Raw genomic sequence first — 9,917 nt, 5'->3', positions numbered from 1 at the left:
TTTGAATCTTCGTAGTACATTCTTGTACTCTCCTGTGGGCTATTTTCTTGGTCTTTGGGTTTCTGGGTCTTTATTTTTCTGGGTCCCAGGGTCTCTGGGCCCATAAACTTTTTGCAGCAGGTTAATCTCTGTACTGCCCAGCCTTTCAACAGTGAATGTATATTTATTCAAGTACAAAGATAACACGGCTTACAACTGGTATTTTTTGTAGCTTAGGATCTTAGCAAGTGAAAGTAAAGTGTTCTCCAGCTACACACAGTGAACAGGAACTTCCTGATTCTTTTTTTTTTTTTTACAATGCTTTACTGGCATTATAACAATATTGTTGGAGACAGACACCCATGCACTATTAAAAACAGTAGCAAATAGCAATATATACAGTAATAAGCATTATTCCAACAGAGACTCGTATCATTTTTTTGCATGCTTGAAAAATAATGAATGTCTGAAATAGGTCTAACACATATTATGGTTTCTTTCACACAATATTTCTTTACTCCTCGTTTAAATATGTGTTTCTTCTTGGTTTTGCTGCCTTTAGTCTTAATCAGCAATGTGCACGACAAGGAAAACTACTGCATGAACCGGTGTGTCCAAATTTTAGACCGATGCTATACATCTAAGGCCATGTTCACACGTTGCGTCGGGTCCCTGCGGGTTTTCCCGCAGCGGATTTGATAAATCTGCCGGGCAAACCCGCTGTGGTTATCCCTGCAGATTTATCGCGGGTTGTCCTGCGGGTTCCGCTGCGGGATTTTACCCCTACTATTGATGCTGCATATGCAGCAATATGCAGCATCAATAGTAATGTTAAAAATAAAAAAATCATGATATACTCACCCTCTGACGTCCCGATCTCCTCGGTGCTGCAGGCGGCGGTCCGGTTCCAAAGATGCTGTGCGAGAAGGACCTTCGTGACGTCACGGTCATGTGACCGCGACGTCACCGCAGGTCCTGGTCGCATAGCAAACCTGAGACCGGACGGCCGCGTGCAGTGCTGAGACTTCAGAGGTGAGTATAACATTATTTTTTATTTTAATTCTTTTTTTTACCACAAATATGGTTCCCGGGGCCTGGAGGAGAGTCTCCTCTCCTCCACCCCGGGTATAACCCGCACATTATCCGCTTACTTTCCGCATGGTGTGCACAGCCCCATGCGGGAAGTAAGCGGATCAATTGATTTCTATGGGTGCAGAATCGCTGCGATTCTGCACAAAGAAGTGACATGCTGCAGGTTATAAACCGCTGCGTTTCTGCGCGGTTTTTCCCGTAGCATGTGCACAGCGGTTTGCGGTTTCCATAGGGTTTACAGGTTACTGTAAACGCAATGGAAACTGCTGCGGGCCCGCAGCGGCAAAATCGCCGCGGTTCCGCGGTAAAAACCGCAACGTGTGCACATAGCCTAACACTTGCCAAACGTATGAAACGCACTTTCAGTTCTGTATCTCGGATGGGCTACATATTTTACCTCCTGATTATGGGTTTTCTAGTCTGTATCTGTTTGCTGCTTGTACTAAGCAGTGACATAGCCTCCACACTTCTAAAGCTTCTCTTTTTGACATGTGAAGAGTGGTGAACAGCTGCAGGAGATCTATATTTGTCATCCTCCATTACTGCTGGGATATCAGTATTCCTGGGCACAATGTCTAAAATTACTTTAGGGCTTTCATGCTTGTCTTCCACAAGCTGATCCCAGAGTCTCCTCTACGCGGATATCTCTCACAAGGAGAGGAACCCAGATTATCAGGTAATTTTGTGCATGGCTAATTTATACCTATAAGTCATTTATTAGCTTCATGCTGAGCTTCTGATGCCTCTTTCATGTGACAATGGCATGCCCTTTATAGTAAAAAAAAAAAAGTCAAAATCACATAAACTGCATCCAATATTGCATTTTAATACCTTGGCAGACACCGATTTCTGCAGTTAGTAGCTGGTTTATTGAAATCCTGATGTATTGTAGAATAAACTTTATGAAATAAGAAGCTGCTTATTCTCTCTTGTTTCCTTACATACTTGTTTGTTTTCATTAGGAAGTCTACTTTTGCTCGTGGCTTCTGTATTTTATATAATAGTTAATGTGTGTCCCTGAAAAAATAGATCAGAAAATTGCATATCTAAAAATTCCCTAATAAATTCTCATAACATAAATATGTTTCTTTAAAGCTTAGATATTCAAGTAGTAATCTTGCAGCGCTTCTGTGAGTTCGATTTATAAATTATTGATATATTTTACTTGTACGTATAGGACAAGTCCAGCTCAGCATACACCGACCAACAGATGCACAGAGTTCAGAGCTACATATCCTATAGATAAATGGCGTAAATCCGGCATCAAATGCAATGTTAGAAATTAGCCCTGAAAATAGGTTCTATTTAATAGAAAATCACATAGTCCATTCTGTTACTAAAATGCTAATTTGGGCTTTAAACATTGGAAAAAAAAATATATCTTTGTGTGTCATGTATCTTATTTGCATATTAAAATGAAGACTGAAGTTTTAACCCCTCTGTGACCTTAGACGTACTATCCCGTTGAGGTGCCCTGGGCTTATCTGACCCTGGACGGGATAGTACGTCATAGCGATCGGCAGCGCTCATGGGGGGAGCGCCGCCGATCGCGGCCGGGTGTCAGCTGCTTATCGCAGCTGACATCCGGCACTATGTGCCAAAAGCGGTCATGGACCGCCCCCGGCACATTAACCCCTGGCACACCGCGATCAAACATGATCGCGATGTGCCGGCGGTGCAGGGAAGCACCGCGCAGGGAGGGGGCTCCCTGCGGGCTTCCCTGAGCCCCCCGCAGCAACGCGATGTGATCGCGTTGCTGCGAGGGTCTCACCTCCCTCCCTGCTTCCTCCAGCCCCGGATACAAGATGGCCACGGATCCGGGTCCTGCAGGGAGGGAGGTGGCTTCACAGAGCCTGCACATAGCAGGCACTGTGAAGCAGCCTGCACTGCTATCAGATCAGTGATCTGACAGAGTGCTGTGCAAACTGTCAGATCACTGATCTGTGATGTCCCCCCCTGGGACAAAATAAAAAAGTTTAAAAAAAATTTCCAAATCTGTAAAAAAAAATTAAAAAAAAATATTCCAATATAATGAAAAAAAAAAAATATTATTCCCATAAATACATTTCTTCATCTAAATAAAAAAAAAAAACAATAAAAGTACACATATTTAGTATCGCCGCATCCGTAACGACCCGACCTATAAAACTGGCCCACTAGTTAACCCCTTCAGTAAGCACCTTAAGAAAAAAAAAAAACGAGGCAAAAAACGCTTTATTATCATACCGCCGAACAAAAAGTGGAATAACACGCGATCAAAAAGACAGATATAAATAACCATGGTACCGATGAAAACGTCATCTTGTCCCGCAAAAAACGAGCTGCCATACAGCATCATCAGCAAAAAAATTAAAAGTTATAGTCCTAGTCCTATAGCGATGCCAAAATAATTATTTTTTCTGTAAAATAGTTTTTATCGTATAAAAGCGCCAAAACATAAAAAAATGATATAAATGAGGTATCGCTGTAATCGTACTGACCCGAAGAATAAAACTGCTTTATCAATTTTACCAAACGCGGAATGGTTTAAACGCCTCCCCCAATAGAATTTCATGAATAGCTGGTTTTTGGTCATTCTTCCTCACAAAAATCGGAATAAAAAGCGATCAAAAAATGTCACATGCCCGAAAATGTTACCAATAAAAACGTCAACTCGTCCCGCAAAAAAACAAGACCTCACATGACTCTGTGGACCAAAATATGGAAAAATTATAGCTCTCAAAATGTGGTATTGCAAAAAATATTTTTTGCAATAAAAAGCGTCTTTCAGTGTGTGACGGCTGCCAATCATAAAAATCCGCTAAAAAGCCCGCTATAAAAGTAAATCAAACCCCCCTTCATCACCCCCTTAGTTAGGGAAAAATAAAAAAAAAAATGTATTTATTTCCATTTTCCCATTAGGGCTAGGGTTAGGATTAGGGCTAGGGTTAGGGCTAGAGTTAGGGCTAGGGTTAGGGCTAGGGTTAGGGCTAGGGTTAGGGTTAGGGCTAGGGTTAGGGCTAGGGTTAGGGTTAGGGCTAGGGTTAGGGCTAGGGTTAGGGCTAGGGCTAGGGCTAGGGTTAGGGTTGGGGCTACAGTTAGGGTTGGGGCTAAAGTTTGGGTTAGGGTTTAGATTACATTTACAGTTGGGAATAGGGTTGGGATTAGGGTTAGGGGTGTGTTATGGAAGGCAATTCAGTATCACAATGGACATGGAGGTCAGAGCACATACAGTGATCTGACAATAACCCAAAATAATAGAACGAGCTCTGAGACGTGGGAACTCTGCAGAACGCAATCCCTGATCCTCTCCAAACACAACTAGAGGCAGCCGTGGATTGCGCCTAACGCTCCCTATGCAACTCGGCACAGCCTGAGAAACTAACTAGCCTGAAGATAGAAAAAATAAGCCTACCTTGCCTCAGAGAAATACCCCAAAGGAAAAGGCAGCCCCCCACATATGACTGTGAGTAAGATGAAAAGACAAACGTAGGGATGAAATAGATTCAGCAAAGTGAGGCCCGATATTCTAGACAGAACGAGGATAGGAAAGATTAACTTTGCGGTCTACACAAAACCCTAAAGAAAACCACGCAAAGGGGCAAAAAGACCCTCCGTACCGAACTAACGGCACGGAGGTACACCCTTTGCGTCCCAGAGCTTCCAGCAAAACAAATAGACAAGCTGGACAGAAAAAATAGCAACAAATAGCAAAGAAGCACTTAGCTATGCAGAGCAGCAGGCCACAGGAATGATCCAGAGAAACACAAGTCCAACACTGGAACATTGACAGGAAGCATGAATCAAAGCATTAGGTGGGGTTAAGTAGAGAAGCACCTAACGACCTCACCAGATCACCTGAGGGAGGAAACTCAGAAGCAGCAGTACCAGTTTCCTCCACAAACGGAAGCTCCCAGAGAGAATCAGCCGAAGTACCACTCGTGACCACAGGAGGGAGCTCTGCCACAGAATTCACAACAGTACCCCCCCTTGAGGAGGGGTCACCGAACCCTCACCAGAGCCCCCAGGCCGACCAGGATGAGCCACATGAAAGGCACGAACAAGATCGGGAGCATGGACATCAGAGGCAAAAACCCAGGAATTATCCTCCTGAGCATAACCCTTCCATTTAACCAGATACTGGAGTTTCCGTCTTGAAACACGAGAATCCAAAATCTTCTCCACAATATACTCCAATTCCCCCTCCACCAAAAACGGGGCAGGAGGGTCAACAGATGGAACCATAGGTGCCACGTATCTCCGCAACAATGACCTATGGAATACGTTATGTATGGAAAAAGAATCTGGGAGGGTCAGACGAAAAGACACAGGATTAAGAACCTCAGAAATCCTATACGGACCAATGAAACGAGGTTTAAACTTAGGAGAGGAAACCTTCATAGGAATATGACGAGAAGATAACCAAACCAGATCCCCAACACGAAGTCGGGGACCCACACAGCGTCTGCGATTAGCGAAACGTTGAGCCTTCTCCTGGGACAAGGTCAAATTGTCCACTACATGAGTCCAAATCTGCTGCAACCTGTCCACCACAGTATCCACACCAGGACAGTCCGAAGACTCAACCTGCCCTGAAGAGAAACGAGGATGGAACCCAGAGTTGCAGAAAAACGGCGAAACCAAGGTAGCCGAGCTGGCCCGATTATTAAGGGCGAACTCAGCCAAAGGCAAAAAGGACACCCAGTCATCCTGATCAGCAGAAACAAAGCATCTCAGATATGTTTCCAAGGTCTGATTGGTTCGTTCGGTCTGGCCATTGGTCTGAGGATGGAAAGCCGAGGAAAAAGACAAGTCAATGCCCATCCTAGCACAAAAAGCTCGCCAAAACCTCGAAACAAACTGGGATCCTCTGTCAGAAACGATATTCTCTGGAATGCCATGCAAACGAACCACATGCTGGAAGAACAATGGCACCAAATCAGAGGAGGAAGGCAACTTGGACAAGGGTACCAGATGGACCATCTTAGAAAAGCGATCACAGACCACCCAAATGACCGATATCTTTTGAGAGACGGGAAGATCTGAAATAAAATCCATAGAGATATGTGTCCAAGGTCTCTTCGGGACCGGCAAGGGCAAAAGCAACCCACTGGCACGAGAACAGCAGGGCTTAGCCCGAGCACAAATCCCACAGGACTGCACAAAAGAACGCACATCCCGCGACAGAGACGGCCACCAAAAGGATCTAGCCACTAACTCTCTGGTACCAAAGATTCCAGGATGACCAGCCAACACCGAACAATGAACCTCAGAGATCACTTTATTTGTCCACCTATCCGGGACAAACAGTTTCTCCGCTGGACAACGATCAGGTTTATTAGCCTGAAATTTCTGCAGCACCCGCCGCAAATCAGGGGAGATGGCAGACACAATTACTCCTTCCTTGAGGATACCCGCCGGCTCAGACAAACCCGGAGAGTCGGGCACAAAACTCCTAGACAGAGCATCCGCCTTCACATTTTTAGAGCCCGGAAGGTACGAAATCACAAAGTCAAAACGGGCGAAAAACAGCGACCAACGAGCCTGTCTAGGATTCAAACGCTTAGCAGACTCGAGATAAGTCAGGTTCTTATGATCAGTCAATACCACCACGCGATGCTTAGCTCCTTCAAGCCAATGACTCCTCGAATGCCCACTTCATGGCCAGCAACTCTCGGTTGCCCACATCATAATTCCGCTCAGCAGGCGAAAACTTCCTGGAAAAAAAAGTGCATGGTTTCATCACTGAACAATCAGAACCTCTCTGCGACAAAACAGCCCCTGCTCCAATCTCAGAAGCATCAACCTCGACCTGGAACGGAAGAGAAACATCAGGTTGACACAACACAGGGGCAGAAGAAAAACGACGCTTCAACTCTTGAAAAGCTTCCACAGCAGCAGAAGACCAATTGACCAAATCAGCACCCTTCTTGGTCAAATCGGTCAATGGTTTGGCAATACTAGAAAAATTGCAGATGAAGCGACGATAAAAATTAGCAAAGCCTAGGAACTTTTGCAGACTTTTCAGAGATGTCGGCTGAGTCCAATCATGGATGGCTTGGACCTTAACAGGATCCATCTCGATATTAGAAGGGGAAAAGATGAACCCCAAAAATGAAACCTTCTGCTCACCAAAGAGACACTTTGATCCCTTCACAAACAAAGAATTAGCACGCAGGACCTGAAAAACCGTTCTGACCTGTTTCACATGAGACTCCCAATCATCCGAGAAGATCAAAATGTCATCCAAGTACACAATCAGGAATTTATCCAGGTACTCTCGGAAGATGTCATGCATAAAGGACTGAAACACTGATGGAGCATTGGCAAGTCCGAATGGCATCACTAGATACTCAAAATGACCCTCGGGTGTATTAAATGCAGTTTTCCATTCATCGCCTCGCCTGATTCGCACCAGATTATACGCACCACGAAGATCAATCTTGGTGAACCAACTAGCCCCCTTAATCCGAGCAAACAAATCAGATAACAAAGGCAAGGGGTACTGAAATTTAACAGTGATCTTATTAAGAAGGCGATAATCTATACAAGGTCTCAGCGAACCATCCTTATTGGCTACAAAAAAGAACCCTGCTCCTAATGGCGACGATGACGGGCAAATATGCCCCTTCTCCAGGGATTCCTTCACATAACTGCGCATAGCGGTGTGCTCAGGCACGGATAAATTAAACAGTCGACCTTTTGGGAATTTACCACCAGGAATCAAATTGATAGCACAATCACAATCCCTATGCGGAGGTAGGGCATCGGACTTGGGCTCATCAAATACATCCCGGTAATCAGACAAGAACTCTGGAACCTCAGAAGGGGTGGATGACGAAATTGACAAAAATGGAACATCACCATGTACCCCCTGACAACCCCAGCTGGACACTGACATGGATTTCCAATCCAATACTGGATTATGGGCTTGTAGCCATGGCAACCCCAACACGACCACATCATGCAGATTATGCAACACCAGAAAGCGAATATCCTCCTGATGTGCAGGAGCCATGCACATGGTCAGCTGGGTCCAGTATTGAGGCTTATTCTTGGCCAAAGGCGTAGCATCAATACCTCTCAATGGAATAGGACACTGCAAGGGCTCCAAGAAAAACCCACAACGCTTAGCATATTCCAAGTCCATCAAATTCAGAGCAGCGCCTGAATCCACAAACGCCATGACAGAATACGATGACAAAGAGCAGATCAAAGCAACGGACAGAAGAAATTTTGACTGTACCGTACCAATGGTGGCAGACCTAGCGAACCGCTTAGTGCGCTTAGGACAATCAGAGATAGCATGAGTGGAATCACCACAGTAGAAACACAGCCCATTCAGACGTCTGTGTTCTTGCCGTTCAACTCTGGTCAAAGTCCTATCGCACTGCATAGGCTCAGGTTTAAGCTCAGGTAATACCGCCAAATGGTGCACAGATTTACGCTCACGCAAGCGTCGACCGATCTGAATAGCCAAAGACATAGACTCATTCAAACCAGCAGGCATAGGAAATCCCACCATGACATCCTTAAGGGCTTCAGAGAGACCCTTTTTGAACATAGCTGCCAGCGCAGATTCATTCCATTGAGTGAGCACTGACCATTTTCTAAATTTCTGGCAATATACCTCTATCTCCTCCTGACCCTGACAAAGAGCCAGCAAATTCTTTTCTGCCTGATCCACTGAATTAGGCTCATCGTACAGCAATCCGAGCGCCAGGAAAAACGCATTGATATTACTTAATGCAGGATCTCCTGGCGCAAGAGAAAATGCCCAGTCCTGAGGGTCGCCGCGCAAAAAAGAAATAATAATCAAAACCTGTTGAACTGGATCACCAGAGGAACGAGGTTTCAAGGCCAGAAACAACTTACAATTATTTTTGAAACTCAGAAACTTAGTTCTATCTCCAAAAAACAAATCAGGAATAGGAATTCTTGGTTCTAACATAGATTTCTGATCAATAGTGTCTTGAATCTTTTGTACTCTTGCCGAGAGCTGATCCACAAATGAAGACAGACTTCTAATGTCCATCGCTACACCTGTGTACTGAACCACCCAAATGTCTAGGGGAAAAAAAAGACAAAACACAAAGCCAAGAAAAAAAAATGGTCTCAGAACTTCTTTTTTCCCTCTATTGAGAATCATTAGTACTTTTGGCTTCCTGTACTGTTATGGAAGGCAATTCAGTATCACAATGGACATGGAGGTCAAAGCACATACAGTGATCTGACAATAACCCAAAATAATAGAACGAGCTCTGAGACGTGGGAACTCTGCAGAACGCAATCCCTGATCCTCTCCAAACACAACTAGAGGCAGCCGTGGATTGCGCCTAACGCTCCCTATGCAACTCGGCACAGCCTGAGAAACTAACTAGCCTGAAGATAGAAAAAATAAGCCTACCTTGCCTCAGAGAAATACCCCAAAGGAAAAGGCAGCCCCCCACATATAATGACTGTGAGTAAGATGAAAAGACAAACGTAGGGATGAAATAGATTCAGCAAAGTGAGGCCCGATATTCTAGACAGAACGAGGATAGGAAAGATAACTTTGCGGTCTACACAAAACCCTAAAGAAAACCACGCAAAGGGGCAAAAAGACCCTCCGTACCGAACTAACGGCACGGAGGTACACCCTTTGCGTCCCAGAGCTTCCAGCAAAACAAATAGACAAGCTGGACAGAAAAAATAGCAACAAATAGCAAAGAAGCACTTAGCTATGCAGAGCAGCAGGCCACAGGAATGATCCAGAGAAACACAAGTCCAACACTGGAACATTGACAGGAAGCATGAATCAAAGCATTAGGTGGGGTTAAGTAGAGAAGCACCTAACGACCTCACCAGATCACCTGAGGGAGGAAACT

The 9,917-nt window shown here is 44.8% G+C and overlaps 1 protein-coding gene across 1 annotated transcript in view; it reads left to right on the top strand.

The window, feature by feature from the left end:
* Positions 1-1,678: 1,678 nt before the first annotated feature.
* The window catches only part of FSD2 (fibronectin type III and SPRY domain containing 2), a 103,600-nt gene continuing 95,361 nt past the window's right edge, over positions 1,679-9,917 (top strand). The window contains exon 1 of the mRNA XM_069766083.1: positions 1,679-1,747. The gene's annotated coding sequence lies outside the window, so the exon portion shown is untranslated. The remainder of the gene's footprint in view (positions 1,748-9,917) is intronic.

Source organism: Ranitomeya imitator, chromosome 4 (genome assembly GCF_032444005.1).
Source record: "Ranitomeya imitator isolate aRanImi1 chromosome 4, aRanImi1.pri, whole genome shotgun sequence".
Classification (NCBI taxonomy): Eukaryota; Metazoa; Chordata; class Amphibia; order Anura; family Dendrobatidae; genus Ranitomeya; species Ranitomeya imitator.
The sequence above is the reverse complement of the archived record's forward strand: the minus strand, read 5'-3'. Positions and strand labels throughout refer to the sequence as shown.